This window comes from Toxotes jaculatrix, chromosome 21, assembly GCF_017976425.1.
Source record: "Toxotes jaculatrix isolate fToxJac2 chromosome 21, fToxJac2.pri, whole genome shotgun sequence".
Taxonomy (NCBI): domain Eukaryota; kingdom Metazoa; phylum Chordata; class Actinopteri; family Toxotidae; genus Toxotes; species Toxotes jaculatrix.
In genome coordinates, this window is record NC_054414.1 from 2,903,869 (window position 1) to 2,921,808 (window position 17,940).

The 17,940-nt window shown below is 44.5% G+C and overlaps 1 pseudogene; it reads left to right on the forward strand.

The window, feature by feature from the left end:
• The first annotated feature begins 6,536 nt into the window (after positions 1-6,536).
• On the forward strand, positions 6,537-16,253 carry LOC121175589 (annotated as a pseudogene).
• Positions 16,254-17,940: the final 1,687 nt, after the last annotated feature.

The following is a 17,940-nucleotide window of genomic DNA, read 5'->3' on the forward strand; positions in this document are numbered from 1 at the left end:
CATTCAGACGTTACTGCTGCTTTATGAGGGCAGTCACCGCAGGTCCCTCCTACCACTTCACCCATTAGTCCCGTCCAATCAGAGTCCAGTTTGAGCCGCGCCAAAAACCAGTCGCACCTGTTGCCCCTGCGCTAATCAAACCCATGTGACCGGGGAGGAGAGGGCTCAGCCAATAGCAGGGCAGAATCTTATGTAGTGCAGCTTATAAGGCGTTGGGGTAACACTTGCTCGATTTTGCTGTGGAATACAGGATACATCCGTGACGTTCTGTTTTGTTGAAGCTCTTTTTCTGGTTAGTGGAGCGAACTGAACTCGTTACCTGTAGACAGAAGAAGCGTGTGTGTTCATGTTTAGCAGGTTATTTGTTATTGTGCTTCCTGGTGCACAGTGAAAGCTGTGGCTGAGAGCAGAGAGACGATTCAGGCCTAGTGGAGCTGGAACTTCGGCGCGAGACAGGAGGTTCACGTGTCCGGAGCAGTCCAGAGGAAAAATGGCGGACGTGGAGGCCATGTAAGGCCCACGCAGAACGTTTAAAATGCAGAGCTTGAGTTGATTTGTGACCAGAGGCTAACATGTTTGTTTATGTGCCGGGTTTCCGCAGGACGGACGAAGGGATCCAGCGGAGCAGCCGAGACCATTTGGGAGACAGCACCGCGCTTGGCGTCGCTCATCGGCTCTACACTTATGCGCGCGTATGTGTGTGTGAGAGAGATCTGAGTGTTGAAGTGCAGGCTTGTGTCTTTAGCTCGGTTGAGATGGGCTTTGTAACCAGTATAGCCGCTTAGGAGTTTGGGACTGGCCAAGTGTTGGCAAGGCTTAGTTGTGGATGGATTCAGTGTGTGGAAGAAACTCGGCCTGCATAGGTTTGGAGCGCGCGTTTGCTTTTGCTGGGCCGTTGCGTCGGTGTTGTCGGTAAGTGGAAGCATATATGCAGTTGTGGTCTGGACATAATTGTGTATATATGGAAGCCTATTGGCAGATAGTAGTGATGGCTCCGGCAACAGCGATGCGTCGAGCTCAAAGTGCAAAACCCGTGTCGGTGCGCTTGTCGTTTAAAGAGTCACATGACTGATATAGGAACTGACACTGACGCGCCAAACTGTTTATAAAGAAGCGCATATGTTAACGGGATGCATCTGACAAAACAATCTCTGATCTTTTGCGGTTCATTGTCAAATTAATCAATAATTATGGAGCAGCCTCAAGCCAAAAGAAAGGTTTCCACCGTGTGGGACCATTTTGATCTCATATCGGATCCTCATCTGTTCCGTGTGAGCGGGTGTTTTCTACAGCTGGAGAAGTTGTATCAAAAAAGCGTAACAGACTGAATTTCAAAACGGTTTTTTTTAAATAAAAATATATTAAAAAAGAAAATCCCAGTCCACAAGCATCCTCATTCACAACACGTTCACTTAGATTTTCATGTTATGATACATGTTCACATTATTTGACTGTATCTAAAAATATCAAAGATATTTTAAATTTAAATGAAGATATGAAAAAATACAATATAAAATACAATAACTTAAGTTATGTTATTGTATATACTAGGTCATCAGATCAGTGTCAGTTGAGTCTGTCAACTAGGTTGCCTGTAGGGATTTTTAAGGTCCAGCAGGTGTCAGTATTCAGTGACACAGTATCAATACAGTCTGGCAATGTGTCATGACGCCTCATCTACCCATCACTAGCAGATAGTGTTGGCAGCATGGGTTGAGTTGCATGTCTTGTTGCCAGGCTTAATTGTTCAGCAGTGTGGATGAGGCCATGGCCAGGGTAGGCCCTCAGCTGCACCTTGAAGTGTTGCTGAATGTTGAAAATTCCAGGTTAAATATCCAAAGCCTGTGTGTGCATGTGCCTTCTCTGCAGGAAGGATGAGCTGCTCTAGAGAATCATCAGAGGGTAAGAGAAAGCACATAAGTCAACATTGCTCAGTGTTTCTACATTTAAACATGTATTTGTGTGTGGAGCCCAGGTACGCCCCCTGCTGCACGTGGAAGTGTTGTAAGATGTTTTAACTTCCAGAGTTTGACTTGCCTAGCACCTGTGGCTAATGTTGAGTGTGTTTCTTTGTGTGTTGTGCAGGATGGAGGAGCTGCTGATCCAGAGAACCATGAGGATGCATGTTGGCCAATACTGCTCAGTGTTTCTACACGGAAGGATTCATTTGTGTACACTCCCCAGCAACCGTGTGTGTACTGCATCTGAGTGGAAGACCTGGAGAAAAAAACCTCAAGGACTCATCAGTCAGAGTGGTCATGTGACTGTCGGCCTGCTGAAGCAGGGATGGAACCACTGTGTGTAGAAACACAAGCTGTGTTGTGTAGTTTAGTGTTGTCAGGCTTAGTTGTGGCTATTTGTCACTATATGGATGGCACTGGGGTCAGTGTGGGTTTAGTGTGTGTGAGACATAGTTGCTGCTTGATGGAGAATAAAACTTATGCATGCATTAATGTCTCCTTCTTTCTTTCTGTGTGCAGCTGCTTGTGGCTGAGTGGCCATCCAACTTTGAGGCCATGGGCAATGTGGAGCTCAGGTAAGGCCCCTGCTGCAGCTGGAAGTCAAGCAAAATATTACAAGTTCAAGGACTGACTTGATTAGTATCCAAAACCAATGTCTTTGTGTTTTTCAGCAGGAGGGAGGAGCTGAGTGAGAGGACTAATTTTAGTCCGTGTGTGTTGTAGGTGTATGTGGGGTGGAGCCAGTGAAGGTGCTGCTGGTGAGGATAGAGCGCCATCCTGTGGGAGTGAGGGACACACCGTGGCTGTTGTGTGTTGTCAGAGCTCTTTGTGGTAAGTGGATTCAAAAAAAAAAAATCAAGGGCTGATTCAAAGGTGGTTTGTGTGCTGATGCTTCCTGTTTGTGTTTCTCTTGCAGGATGGCAGAGCTTATTTGGAGGGTCATGAGAGACCAGGTGAGACGTTGCATGTTGGTTAACATTGTTTAGTGTTTCTACACATGCATGCATTCATTTCTGTGTGTGTGTGTGTGTGTGAGTGAGAGAGAGAGAGAGAGAGAGAGAGTGCTAGGATGAGTGTTGGAAGTGCAGGCCTGTCTTCAGCTCAGTTTAGATGGGCTTTGTTCTGTATCCAGGTGCATTGGAGTTTGGGTCTGGCTGAGTATTGTCAGGGCTCAGTTGTGGATGGATTCAGTGCCTGTGAAAAGCTTTGAGGTCAGTGTAAGTTTAGAGTGTTTGTTCTTGTGTCAGTATTGTCTGTAGGTGGAAGCATATACAGTCCATGACAAAGGTCTTGTCACTCATCCAAGTTTTAGAAAAAACAAATAATAACTTGACTGGAATCAGAAATAGCTTATATGAAAGGCAAAGCTCTTTAGATTATGCCTATTATACCACAATAAAGTTTTGTATCATTCATTGAGTTTTACCATTTAATTAGGACAGAAAGGTCAGATTTTGCTTTAACAAAAGTCTTGTTGCATACAAAAATAATGTGCTTTACAAATTATTCTTTATTTTGAATACACAAACATGCTACAATAACATCAGAACATAAAGTCATGGTGCCTTGGAAAAAAGAATTAATATCATGTATGACTCCCATGAGCTTGGAGGACTGCATCCATACGTCTCGGCAATGACTCAGATAGCTTATTGATAAAGTCATCTGGAATGGCAAAGAAAACAGTCTTGCAGGACTCCCACAGTTCATCCTCCAAGCCTCCTTCTTCATCTTACCCCAGACATGCTCAATAATGTTCATGTCTGGAGACTGGGCTGGCCAATCCTGGAGCACCTTGACCTGCTTCACTTTCAGGAACTTTGATGAGAAGGAGTGCCATCCTGCTGAAGAATTTGCCCTCTCTTGTGATTTGGAATGTGATGGGCAGCAAGAATTTCTTGATAGTTCAGGCTGTTGATGTTGCCATCCACTCTGCAGATCTCTTGCACACCCTTACTGGATGTAATCCCAAACCATGATTTTTCCTCCACCAAACTTGACTGTTTTCTGGTTGAATCTTGGGTCCATGTGGGTTCCATCAGATCTTCTGCAGTATTTGCAGCTATTGGGATGCAGTTAATGGATAATTCATCAGAAAAATCAACTTTCTGCCACTTTTCCACTGTCCATCCTTTCTGCAAGGTATATGACTTTTCTTTGTTTGGAGTCATCTGTGAGGACTGCCAGAGAGTAAATGTAGTTGTAATAATTTGAGTTTTAGGTCAATTTCTAGACAAATAGTTAATATGTAGATGAAACAGTGCAGGCTGTGCTGTGTGGATGTCAGATTCTCAGGCTTTAAACTGTGAGGTGTTAGATGCACCACTTAGACTTGATAGACTTTTAAAAACTCTGTCCTTTTCTTGTTTAAACAGACCAAACCTATGTTAGAGAGCTGTATGTTTTGGCTGTTGGCCTGTGGTGTCTGGGTGCCATAGTGTAAGAGTTTAAACTGTGAGGTGTTGGATGCAATAGTAAGACTTATAGGTAACCATTAGCTGTACCACTTTGACTTTAGACATGAATTAAATAAGTAGATGTGTGTAATAGTTGGCTTTATATGTCTGACTTGTTTGGTATGACCACATGTATGTTAGAGTTTGGCACTGTGACTTTTAGACTGTGGTGTGTGGACGCCAGGCTGAGTTTAAACCCAGATGTGATAGAGTGACAGATGTTCAGTGTTTTTACACATATCCATTAATGTCTCTCTCTTTCCAGGTGTATGTGGCTGAGTGGGGCTCCAACTTGGATGAGGCCATATCCAGGGTGGAGCTCAGGTACGCCCCCTGCTGAATGTGGAAGTGTAGCAGAATGTTTCATATAGGTTTGACTGTTTGTACCTGGATCTGATGTAGAGTGTGTTTGTCCTGTGCAGGATGGAGGAGCTGATCCAGAGGACCATGAGAAACAAGGTGAGAGAGAGCATGTTGGTCAGTGTTTCTCCAGATATGCATGCATTCATTTCTCTGTGTGAGTGAGTTTAGATTGTTTGTGCTTGTGTCAGTGTCGTCTGTAGGTGGAAACACATATACACAAGCACTAAAGTGGCCTGAGGAGATGTGACCTGTCCTGCTTCATTGCAAGCTCATAGGTAAGGCACAGGAGGTTGTGTCTTCCTTGTCGTTAACAGATAGCTTGTGTTATAATGTGCTTAAAGAATCCATACTGCGTGCTTATGAGCTGGTGATAAAATGTGTTTTTATCTTCTCGCCCAGACAAAGTTCCTATGTCACGCCCAGCGGGGTCTAGTTCTGGTCTCCCTCCTGTTGAAAAGGTTGAAAAGGCTAGGGGTCCATGGTCACCTCCCCGTGTACATCCTGAGTGCTTCTACTGTCAGAAAAAAGCTCACTTGATAGCTGATTGCCTATCACTAAAGCATAAACAACCCTCTAATCTCCAACAGCATGAGGCTGTCGGACGTCCACGTCCAGACATCAGTTGAGGACAACAAGCCTGACCCCTGTTTTAAGCCTTTCATTTCTGAGGGCTTTGTTTCATTAAGTGGGGATCCAAAAGATCAGCAGCCAGTAAAAATCCTGACACACAGGTGGATCCCAGTCCATTATCCGTGAACGCATTTTATCTTTGTCACCTATGTCATATTGTGGCTTGAGTGCAGCTGTTCAGGGTGTGGGGATGAAATTTGTCTCTGCTCCATTGCATAATATACATCTTCAGTCACCTCTGGTCAGTGGGCTCTTTAAAGTTGCAGTCCTTCCAGCTTTACCAGTAAAAGGGATTGACTTTATTTTGTGGAATGATTTAGCTGGGGGTAAGGTTGTGCCTGATTGATTCAAGCCCAGGGACAGACATTGCCCAAGAATACCCTGAGATCTTCCCAGCATGTGTGGTTACCAGGGCCCCATCGAGGAATAATGACCTTGACCCGTCTGATTCTTTCCTAGTCACAGGGCAGTACCCTGACAGCCACTTTACTGAGGCAGAGAGCCAGCCTGATCAGTCAGTGTCACCTCTCTCCACCTGAAAAGAGTTTATTTCAGCCCAAAACACTGATATAACTCTCTCAAAAATGTCTCTCTTCTGTTGTTGAGCAGGAAGAGGCTCAGAAAAAGAAAGTGGCTTACCTTCTTGACGGTGGCTTGTTGATGCGTCTCTGGGCTGGTGAGGACTGGAGCGTGACCTTACAGGTTGTTGTCCCTACAGTCTACCACACACAGGTACTCTCTTTAGCTCATGACCACTCTTGGTCAGGACACATGGACATTACAAAAACTTATCACAGAGTCCTTAAACATTTATTTTTGCCAGGACTCAAGTCTGATGTTAACTATTGTTGTTCCTGCCATGTATACCAGGTTGTTGGCAAACCAAACCAGGTGATCCCCCTGCTCCCTTGCATCCCATTCCAGTGACAGGTGAGCCGTTTGATAAAGTCCTCACTGATTGTGTGGGTCCACTGCCAAAAACTAAAGCTGGGAATCAACCATTATCTGTGCCTCCACTATTGGAGGCACACATCATTTTTTTATTGTTTTTTTATTGTTTTTTTTTTTTTTTGTTCCTTTGTGTTCAGCAGGTAGCTGCATCTGGCTGAGTGGGACTCCAACTTAGATGAGTCTTTTGAGGCTTTTGCTGCAGGTGGGCAGAGCTGATCCAGAGGACCCTTTGAGACCAGGTGCATGAAGGCCACATTGTGCAGTGTTTCTACCAGTATGCATGCATCCATGTCTGAGTGAGAGAATGTTTGTATTAAAATCAGAAAGAAGGAAGTGCCTGCTTTTGTCTTTAATGCACTTTAGATGGGACTTAGATTAGTTCTGGGGGGGCACTGGGATACAACTAGGTTTAGAGTGTATGTTTGCTATTTCCAGGCTGTTGCACCAGTGTTGGTATGTGGAAGCACATTATGCAGTTGTGATCTCAGGTAAGGCCCCTGCTGCAGCTGGAAGTCAAGCAAAATATTACAAGTTCAAGGACTGACTTGATTAGTATCCAAAACCAATGTCTTTGTGTTTTTCAGCAGGAGGGAGGAGCTGAGTGAGAGGACCATTTGAGACCAGGTGAGCAAGAGCAACATTGTAGTGTTTCTACACTTATGCATGCACTAATTTTAGTGTGTGTGTGTGAGAGAGAGAGAGTGTGTGTTGTAGGTGTATGTGAGGTGGAGCCAGTGAAGGTGCTGCTGGTGAGGAAAGAGCGCCATCGTGTGGGAGTGAGGGACACACTGCAATTGTTCGTGTGTTGTCAGAGCTGTTTGTGGTAAGTGGATTAAAAAAAAAGAAAATCAAGGTCTGTTTCAAAGGTGGTTTGTGTGCTGATGCTTCCTGTTTGTGTTTCTCTTGCAGGATGGCAGAGCTTATTTGGAGGGTCATGAGAGACCAGGTGAGACGTTGCATGTTGGTTAACATTGTTTAGTGTTTCTACACATGCATGCATTCGTTTCTGTGTGTGTGTGTGTGTGTGTGTGTGTGTGTGTGTGTGTGTGTGTGTGTGTGTGTGTGTGTGTGAGTGTGTGAGTGTGTGAGTGTGTGAGAGAGAGAGAGAGAGAGAGAGAGAGAGAGAGAGAGAGAGAGAGCGAGCTAGGGTGAGTGTTGGAAGTGCAGGCCTGTCTTCAGCTCAGTTTAGATGGGCTTTGTTCTGTATCCAGGTGCATTGGAGTTTGGGTCTGGCTGAGTATTGTCAGGGCTCAGTTGTGGATGGATTCAGTGTGTGTGAAAAGCATTGAGGTCAGTGTAAGTTTAGAGTCTTTGTTTGTGTCAGTGTCGTCTGTAGGTGGAAACATACAGACATTTATCTGTTTTAGAGCTGGTTTGGGCTTTTTAGGCAGAGCTATAAATTCAGCTTCTTCCTTATTACTTCAAGCTATTTTTTTTTTACATTTTAATTATTGTCACTTTATTTATGACCAATGACTTATGACTAATAGGTATGAATTTTATGCATTTATTTATTCAGACATGTTTATATATATATATATATATATATATATATATATATATATATTAAGTGGCTCTCTTGCTTACTATATATATCTGAGTGTGTATATGCACTCATTTATGCAGGAGATGCTACGTTGTGTGTGGAGACACCTGGTTGGCGTCTTAAAGGGAGAGTCTCAGACACTGTGCTACACTTCCAGCCTTTTACACACTCTACCATTGACTGGTGTAGCCCACGGCAACATTTGGGCCATAAAAAGCCAGAAACCCTCATTATGCCCATAGACATGGAAACCATTTTATAGACGTGTTGGACAGTATGTGTCTAATTTGCAGATATTGTGTGTGTATGTGTAGGTGCTGTGTTGTGTGGACAAACAGGGTATCCTGTCGTGGCCTAACCCCAGTCCAGAGACCGTGCTGTTCTTCAGAGGACGGGTCGAACCACCTCACAACAGCCAGGATGATGTCAGAGACGACCTGTCCGTCAACTCCTACTGCCGAATGGAGACGGATGACGACAGGGATCAGAATCAGAATCAGATCAGAATAACTTTATTGATCCCCGTAGGGAAATTCTTACTGTTACTTAACTCCCAATTGAAAATGAAGAGGAAAATTGCACATAGTTCGATGTAGGTGTTAGATGTATAGTTAGTTAGATGAGGTGTGTGTTTGTGTTTTCTCTGGCACCTTTTAGCCTCACCAGCAGCCCCAATTCACCACCTGATAAGGCACAGTCTTGAATCCACTCCTGACTAACTGTGACTGCTGTACAGGCCCAGGAGGGGCAGGCTCTGCTCTGTCTACCGGCAGAGTCCTCCACCTAGCTGGGGGTGGGGCCCGAGCCGAGCGAGACCTCACATGACAGCATTCGCTCATCTGACACGGCCCGGCTTCGGCGTTCCTGCCAGCCCGCACACAGTCGCACCAAACACCACTCTGGATCCAACGTGAGCTTCAGCCACGACACTGAGGGAGGCGAGGACGACCAGGCCCAGGTAAAGCTTAGACCTGAAACTGTACCAGCCGTTGTGAAAATAGGAAACATGCTATTGATTCAGTAAGCTGATGTAACTTTACTATTCCTGCTATGTTGTGATGGTGTTGGTCTTTTCATTTCTGTCCCATTTGTCTCCAGGACTTTGCAATGGGCTGCCCAGAGGCGGAGGCAGAGGACTTTGTGTGTGACTACCACCTGGAGATGCTGAGCCTGTCACAGGACCAGCAGAACCCAACCAGCATCCAGTTTGATCATCTCTCCTGGCAGTGCCACCTGCCCTCCCTCAAGCCACTGGGCCTCAACATCATGCTGAACCTCTGCAACGCCAGCGTCACCCAGCAGCTCTGCCGCTTCTCTGACCACCTGTCCAACCTGGCTCTGCAGGAGAGCCACGGCTCTGTACTGCCTGTCTACGTACCCTGGGGACTCTGTGAGCTCTCCAGGCTCATAGGTGAGCTTGGAATGATGGTGCTGCTTTGACATCTGGTTGGTTTAGAGCCACCTGTTAATACCATGACCTAGTTTGTCTCATAGTTTGGCTTTTTGTTAGGTCATGTGAGAACACAGTGATCAGAGGTTCAGAGGATTTTTCTTCAGTGGTAAAAGCTGATCTGGCTTTCATCCCACTCAGCATGAACTTCAGATTACATTTTACCCCAGAATAAAGTCCTTGCATAGATTACATTTCTGAGCACTGTGAGAAGATCTATTTCTCACATGGTCTTCATGATAAATTAAGGCTACAAGCAAGTTGCTGCTATGTTGGATTGATGGACTGGAGTGGGAGTATTGCACCTGGCTGAACTGCAAGTCAACCATAATTAAAAAATGTCCCTGAAGGGCCCTTCCTATAGAGAGCTGCAGAGTTCCTGAGTTCCTGCTCAAATCCAGTTTGCTGTCCAAGTGGACACCCAGGTTTTTGTTCTCCTGTACCACCTCCACCATCTGTCCCCTAATGAAAAGAGGAGTAGCAGGAGTCCTGGGTCTCCTGAAGTCCTCCACCAGCTGCTTTGTTTTGCTGATGCTGAGCTGCAGGTGGTTCAGCTCACACCAGTCCACAAAACCAGCCACCGCCCTCTGGTGACACATCCTCCCCCCTGATGCATCCAGCAGCTGCAGAGATCTGAGAGCTTCTGTAGGTGGCAGGTCAGAATGCCGTACCTGAAGTCCGAGGTGGACAGGGTAAAGGGGACAGGACAGCAGAGTTGTTGTTGGCCAGTAAAGACATTCAGCCATTTCCCAATGTTTAGGTGTTTCACTGTAGGCAGAGGCTCCGGGTTGGTGTGAAACATCATTTAAACTGATCATCAGTATCAGATGATGTGCTGTTTGTGGGAAGAAAGAGAAGTTTTCAGAACCAAATTAGATCATGTCTTATTGTCTATTACCCTCATCTTTTCCTTTGTGTGTCTGTTTGTGTTTGTGTGTCAGGATTCACTCCCGGTGCAAGGGAGCTGTTCAAACAGGAGAACCACTTGGCTCTGTACCAGCTGCCATCTGGAGAGAAAACCAAGGAGTTAACCTCCCGCCACCTTCATTACTTCACCAAACGCCAGCCTCCCATGTCCCACCTCATCTCTCTGTTCGTACGAGACTCCTCCTCCAGTAAGTCTATACACACTTCAGTCAACCTGTGTCGTTCTACTGCTCTGTTTTCTTTTATTTTACAGTTTTTAATGAAAAGAGCTGATTTTTTTCTTATATGTACTTGATGCATTTTGCTGTTACTTGTCCTTTGTCTGTCTCTTCACCAAATAGATGAGCAAGTTAAAAAAAAAAAAAAAGGTGTTTGTGTATTTTCATGTCTGCTAATGTTATTCTCACTGTCTTTCTCTAACCTCTCTGTTGTAGATAACATCCAGATGCTGTCACATGGCTCGGCTGACCTCATCCTGGAAGCCTGCACTGACTTCTGGGATGGAACTGATATCTACCCCCTGTCGGGCTCAGACAGGTGCCGTCACACTGATCGCTCTTCTGTGGCTGTAAATCTTGAGTCAGACACAAGTATCAAAGTTTCATAAGCACAGCACAGGTGATATCATCCATATCTACACTCAGCTGCCACTTTATTATCCATGAAGCTCATCATGTTCAGGTTTTCTTCAAACTGTTTTAGAGACGTTGCTTCAACGTTCTGATCATTTTGGAGGCTGCAGTTTGTGATGCTGTTGAACTGTACAGTATATACAGAGGTCTTTCTGTTATTTAACCTGCCCTCACTGATATCAATAGTGAGGGTGGACAAAATAATAGAAGCTGCCACCTGAGTGTTTATTTCTACACTCTGCTCTTGTGTTACAGAAAGAAGGTCCTGGACTTCTACCAGCGGGCCTGTCTGTCAGGTTACTGCTCAGCCTTTGCCTACAAACCCATGCAAGTGTCACTGTCAAGCCAACTCAATGGGAAGTGTGTAGAACTGGCCCCCGGTCCCAGCCTCTTCTCTGGAGTGGAGCTGCCCTCCACCACCCCCATCAAATACAACTCCTGTAGGAACAGCTGGAGCTCAGATGGTAAGAGTCAGTGACGGAGGGACGGATTAATTCAAGTAATAAAACAGTAATAACACAACTCATTTTCCTGTCTCTTTTCCTTTGATCGTCTTCCCTTGTCATGTGTGCAGAGGGTATAGGTGAGGGGGTGGAGCGTGAGGACTGCGTCCAGGCCCTGAGTGGGCAGATCTTCATGGGAATGGTGTCGTCTCAGTTCCAGGCGAGGCTGGACACAGTCCGGCTTATCGATGCCCTGGTCACAGCTTGCATCCGCTTTGTTTACTTTTCTATGGAGGATGAGCTCCGCAGCAAGGTGAACACACACAAGCTCCAATAAACATTTGATAGTATCTAGTTTATGTTGGCTGAAGTGATCAAGGTATAGTTCTCTTTCATTTGGACAATAAATGGACTCCTTAATCTGATGTCTCTCTGTGTCTCTGCTGACAGCACATTGTTTTTTCCACATTCACCAAAATAAATGTGCATTTCCCAGCATGCATCTGATTCTAGTCCACAACAAAAAGCTGTCATTTTGAGAGTATGTGTTTATGTGGCTCATTTTGTGTCTGTGCAGGTTTTTGCTGAGAAGATGGGTTTAGAGACGGGCTGGAACTGCCACATCTCTCTGACCCCAAACGGAGACAGTCCCTGTGATGGAGCTCCATCCAGCCCCAGTCACGGTTCCCTGCACGAAGACCTGAACCAAGGTACCAAACCTGTGTTTGCACAACCTGAGGATATTATTCATTTTATTACATTTACTGTTGGGGTGCACTTCATGACTGTCCTTCTGTCTGCAGGTGTGATGTGGACATCAATGTAGGTTGTCATGGTTTCTGTGTTTAGTCTTGCTGTTTAATTACACAGACATAGATTTATCATTTGAAGAGTAAACCCACATGATTTCTGGATCAGAACTCGTCAAATTATGACATTACCCTGTTCTATGGGGTGGTCACAGTTTGAATTACATTGTATAACTTTACATGAGATTTTCCATTTTATGTTACTTTATGCTTCTTTTAGGGGAAATAACAGAAAGGAGTCCTGTAGAAGTGCAGGTCTGACATGAGTGATGTCTGTTCATTTGAGTTTTACAGAGTATCTCTAACTTTGCCGACTGTCTTCATATGTGATTCAGATTCTCGGGATGAAGCAGAAGGTCCTTTGCTGCCAGAGGAGGAAGCCCACTCTGACTTAGCCAGTTTCCAGCCCACAGACAGTGATGTGCCCAGCTTCCTGGAGGACTGCAACAGGGTAACAATACCTTTTATTAAAACCACTGAAGCTACAATGGAGAAATATCAGTATCTGTTTTTCATGCAGCTGTATAATACAGACAGATTCCTCTGTCTTATGCTTTGGTAACCAGCAGGAAATTGTGCTTTGTTTTGAAATTATTTTACATTAGTCTGAATCATTTTCTCTCCCTGCCCTTTGTCAGGCCAAGCTACCTCGTGGGATCCACCAGGTCCGTCCTCATCTGAAGAACATTGATAATGTGCCTCTTTTGGTGCCACTCTTCACTGACTGCACCCCTGACAGTGAGTATTCTTTATGTGTTTTATAGAATGAATCACTCTGCTTATGGGTAATTCCACTTTTTTGGAAAACTTTTTCATCTTACTTTTTAAAGATGTCCTCTGACTCCATTGTCTTCCTCTGCTCGTCAATGGTGAAACAGATTCTAATAAGGAAAAGCGATGATTAATAACCAACGAGGCTTATTTCATGTCTTCGATATACTCAGTGTTTGCTTTAGAGTACTGTAGACATTTACTTACAGTGGAGTTCTCTTCACAGCCATGTGTGAGATGATGAAGATCATGCAGGAGAACAGGGAGGTTACATGCTGTCTGGGAAGCTCCGCCAATTTCCGCAACAGCCGCCTGTTCCTACAGAGTGACATCAGGTATACACTCATTAATGAAGTACATCCTGTTTTTTCAAATTTGAAAATGAATGTTAATGAGACTAGGGCTTGGTTGAAAATAGCTGATTTTCATTTTTATCACAATTAAAACCAGTAAAAATTCTGAAGCAATATTTCTGCTATTAAAAAAATGAAAACTCATAGTAATACTATCTAGCCATGCAGAGAGTTGTAGTCTTGTTTGTCAGGGTTCAGGGATACCTGTCACTGAGATTTCTACATCTCATTCAAATAAACCGTGGTGGCCACCCGGCTCTGTCTGAAAAGGAGAGGAGGTCCTTTAGACTCCGTTGGCAGCGGACTGTCCAAAATTGAAGGACTCCGGAGTAAATGCAGTTTTGTGAAACATATATTCAAGCAGTTTTGTGAAAGATGATGCAAATAGTGCAAGTGCTGGAACAGACATTGTTTAAGTTATGGTTAACACTTACCTTTACCTGTCTGGTGTTCGCTCTGGGGTGCGTTGCTGAAAAGAGTCCCCTAGGTCAGCGGACCGTGTTAAGAACGTTCTGGGTACGACCAAGTGGCAGGACAAGAAAGGGGGGAGTCTGGAAATTGTATTGTATTGTAAAATGTATATATTTATTGTAATTATATTTATGGTGTTTGTTTTGGGGTTTAGGTTACAGCAGGCAGGTTATTTTAAATATTGTGGTTAAATATAGTATTCACATTTTTTATATAAGTCAATTATGCTTATGAATGTATGTTTAGGAACACCTGTGAATGTATGCACCCAATCACACCTACCAGAACACAGTATAAAAGGGCGCCAATTTTAAATCTGCTGTTGTTGCTGGTTAGGTTTCACCTATGGTTTGCTGCCATACCTGTGCTGCTGTTAGAAAATAAATATATGTCTATGCATATTCCATCTTCGCCTTGGCATTTTCTTCTTTCTGAAGTCTCTGTTGTCAGAACGGCCATTCTAACAAGTACAAATGCAATCCCTTTCACCTCCATTGTACTAGATGGAGACAGATACCTCACTACTAGAGGTAAATGGGAAAATATTTTCTAGTTTGTGTGTACTGACCCTTTAACAGCTTGCCATAGTCCAGCAACATTGTTTTGACTGATTATACAATAATTATGTAACAAACTACTTCTCATTCTCAGTCCACATGATTTTTCATCGTCCTCTCTCCACAGCATCGCTCTGGACCCTCTGTACCCGTCTGTACCCGTCTCAGTGTTCGTGGGAGACGTTTGGCTATGCCACCGGAGGAGGCTTCAACGGAGACGCTGAGGGTCTGTCTCCTCTGAGGCTCTCAGGACAGCTCAACAGTCTGGGCTGCTCTGTCACCTTCCACCAAGGAGAGAGCGTCAGCATGGTCAAGCTCATAGAGCAGGTTGGACACACACACACACACAGATACACTAAGTCAGAACGAGACACTTATATATGAATTCATTTGCTTTTTGGGTGAATCTTTTCCAGGCGCGACACACGACCTATGGCATCCGCAAATGCTTCCTCTTCCTGCTGCAGTGTCAGCTCAGTCTGGTCATCATCCAGGTGAGAGAGCACTTCACAAACTCAGAGCATGTGGATTTATATGGATTTATATGTACAAATACATTTCTCTGTGTGTATCATTGCTAACAGGCTAAAAGGCTAAAGACCTAATTAATATTGTGATGTACATTTCTGAATAAATAAATGAAGGAAGTGCTTCTGGTGTTTGTCCGTAGTTCTTAGCCTGTCTGGCTCAGCTTCCTCCTCCAATGAACACCACTGACATCCTCTGGCTGTCCTGCTTCAGCTGCCCACTTCTAAGGTACACACATAATAAAACACTGTGAACTGACAACACTGTGTTATTTCACTGTGTTTATACATTATAGTAATGGTCCATTTGTGTTCTCAGTGTGTCACTTCTGGGGAAGCCTCCAGACACTTCAGTCATGGCAGTTGCCACAGGGAAGAACCTAGATTTCATTCCAAGAAAGGTGGGATCCTGCCTCTCAGATCTTCCAAATCTACTCAACCTAGAAGCCTCACTTACTGGATTATTACTGCTAAAGCTTAGACAAACATTTATATAATATTAATTAGTAGCATTTAGTGTACATACTGTGTAGTGATATAGTGGAAACTTCTTCCAGTCAAATGAAGTCTCTAGAAAAATATTCCAGGAGAAAACTTTCATAAAAGCAGTAATGATAATGATAAATACCACAGACAACAAACAGCTGCTCTTTCTGCACCTTGTGTATTTACTGCATCTACACTTGGGGCCATTGATCAAACATGAATGACTAGTTATGTATACATGTACTTCTGTGTGCTTTTTAATCTCCTTTAAACTCTTACTCCTCTTTGACCAGACCCAGAACTACTTCCTTGGCTGTTTCCTGTTGAAGTTTGCTCTGACAGTGTGTGCCTACCTGTTGGCCTTTGGGTTTACGCTGCAGGAGGTCTGCCTAAGCAGAGGCAACAACACCTTAGCTGACAACACCACCATCACCTGCCACATACTCACAGCCAGGTAAAGAGAAGCACTGTCTCTAACTGTCCCATTGTCCTAAGTACACCAGCTGTACCAGCTGTGAGAACAGACACACTAGAATCGATGAGCTGATGAATGAAGTAACAGTTTTCCTGTGTGACTGCAGCTCTTCAGACGAGGCTCCTCAGTGGTTCAGTGAGCTGTCTAATGGCCTGCTGCTGACTCAGAAGGTCATGGCAGGGTTCCTCGTCTTACACACAGGTAGGAACTCTCTCTGTCATATTGAATACTGTACTGTAAGCTGTGGTCAAGCTTACTCGTGTCTTTTTATATGATTCAGACCAATCCCTTTCTTCTGTTGTTCACATTGTTGTTCACATTCTCTTGTTGCTGACCTTATTTTCCAGTGGTGATCTCCCTCAGCTACGTCCACCGCTCTCAGCCTCTGTGGAGAAAGAGTCCGTTCAGCAATACCTGGTGGTGTCTCACTGTACCTGTGGTGTAAGTTAGCACATCATTTGTATGCTCTATGGTTCATCTGTGCTTAAGCCAGTTTAGCTCTTACATCCTCAACGGTCCTGCTGTAACTGTAAGAGATTTTAATTTAGAACTCTGTGTCAGATATCACCCACTGCAGCACCACACAGAGTCGCTAAGTAGAAAGTTCTAGAGTGATCATCAGAAGAAAGACATCTTCATGTAGCTTGTTTCACAGTTCAGTGACTGACTAATAAAAGTGAAATCAAGTGAGCTCTTCCTACTGAGAGCTCACTCTGTGTGTATGTGTGGAACAAAAACATAACTGGAGATTTTGCTGAGTAGTTGTGATGGGAACGACCATGGAGAGACCACGTGGGCAAAGGGGGAATGTGTGCTGCTGTTAATTCATCATGGTACACACGTGCTTTTTCAACTTTTGCACAGGACTTTTGCAGGAAATGCATCATTTGTGCAGCTAACAATGCATCAGGGGCTCTTCATATGCCACCTGCTGGTCATCCACCTCCTGACAAACCCTTTGAACATTTAATGATGGATTTCATTGAACTAACACCAAGTGAAGGGAAAAGATACTGTCTTGTAATTGTTGACATGTTCAGCAAATGGCTTGAAGTTTTCCCCTCTTCCAAACAGGATGCTGGAGCTGTGGCTAAAGCACTGCTAACTGAAATTATTCCTAGGTGGGGAATTCCTTCAGTCATCAGCAGTGACAATGGACCAGGTTTTGTCAACCAAGCCCTGAAAGGAGTGTCAGACTATCTTGGGTTTGACAGACGTCATCATTGTTCATATCATCCAGCAGGTCCAGTTAGGCGCCCTCCCCTTACCACAGGTGCATGTGATGATGCTATGTTGAGATACTGTGCCAACTTGTCTACAACCTTGTCAGCATTACATTCACAGGTGAAAAGTGCCCTGCCATCTGCAGCCACAGCAGTCCTCCACAACTTACAGCCTGGAGATTGGGTTCTCATCAAAGACCACAGACGCCGTCACTGGAAACCAAGGTGTTTCCAGGGCCCGTTCCAGGTTCTGCTGACCACTGAGACAGCTGGAAAGGTTGCAGAGAAGGCCACATGGGTACACGCCAGCCACTGCAAACGGGTTCCTGAACCAAAGGCCGACAACCAGCCACCAGAGAATCAAAGCAAAGGAGGCCACATAAATTCTTTAGACCCAGAATAATGGTCTAGGGAAAACTGACTCATCCAGACGGTGAGGAAGACAACTGGGGTGCACGCCGTGCGCTGCCCCTAACCTGCAGCTGCGATGGAACCGTCTGCAATATAAGAGTGAGGGGTGAAAGAGCGCCCTCCTCCACCAGTAGCATGCCAAGCTCCAACCAAGTGACTACAGAGTAAAGCTCTGTGTCACCAACAAGAGCAACAATGTAAGGTCTATTGATAGGTCAGTCACACACCAGATGGCCTCTCTGGCTGAGACTTGTGATGATGATGATATTGATGTTTTGACTGTTTGTATTTTTCCCAGCTTGCTATCAACCTAAGGACGTCTGTGTCCTACAAAAACAGCTAAATGCATATTTTAACATTTAGCAGCTAATGATGTGTTTACTTAAACCCAAAGGAATGTAGTCACTGATCATATGATCAATTTGTATATACTTTGGTGTGGCCATTTTATGGCCAAACGGGGAATTGTAATGCCAATTTATCATATAACCATATACT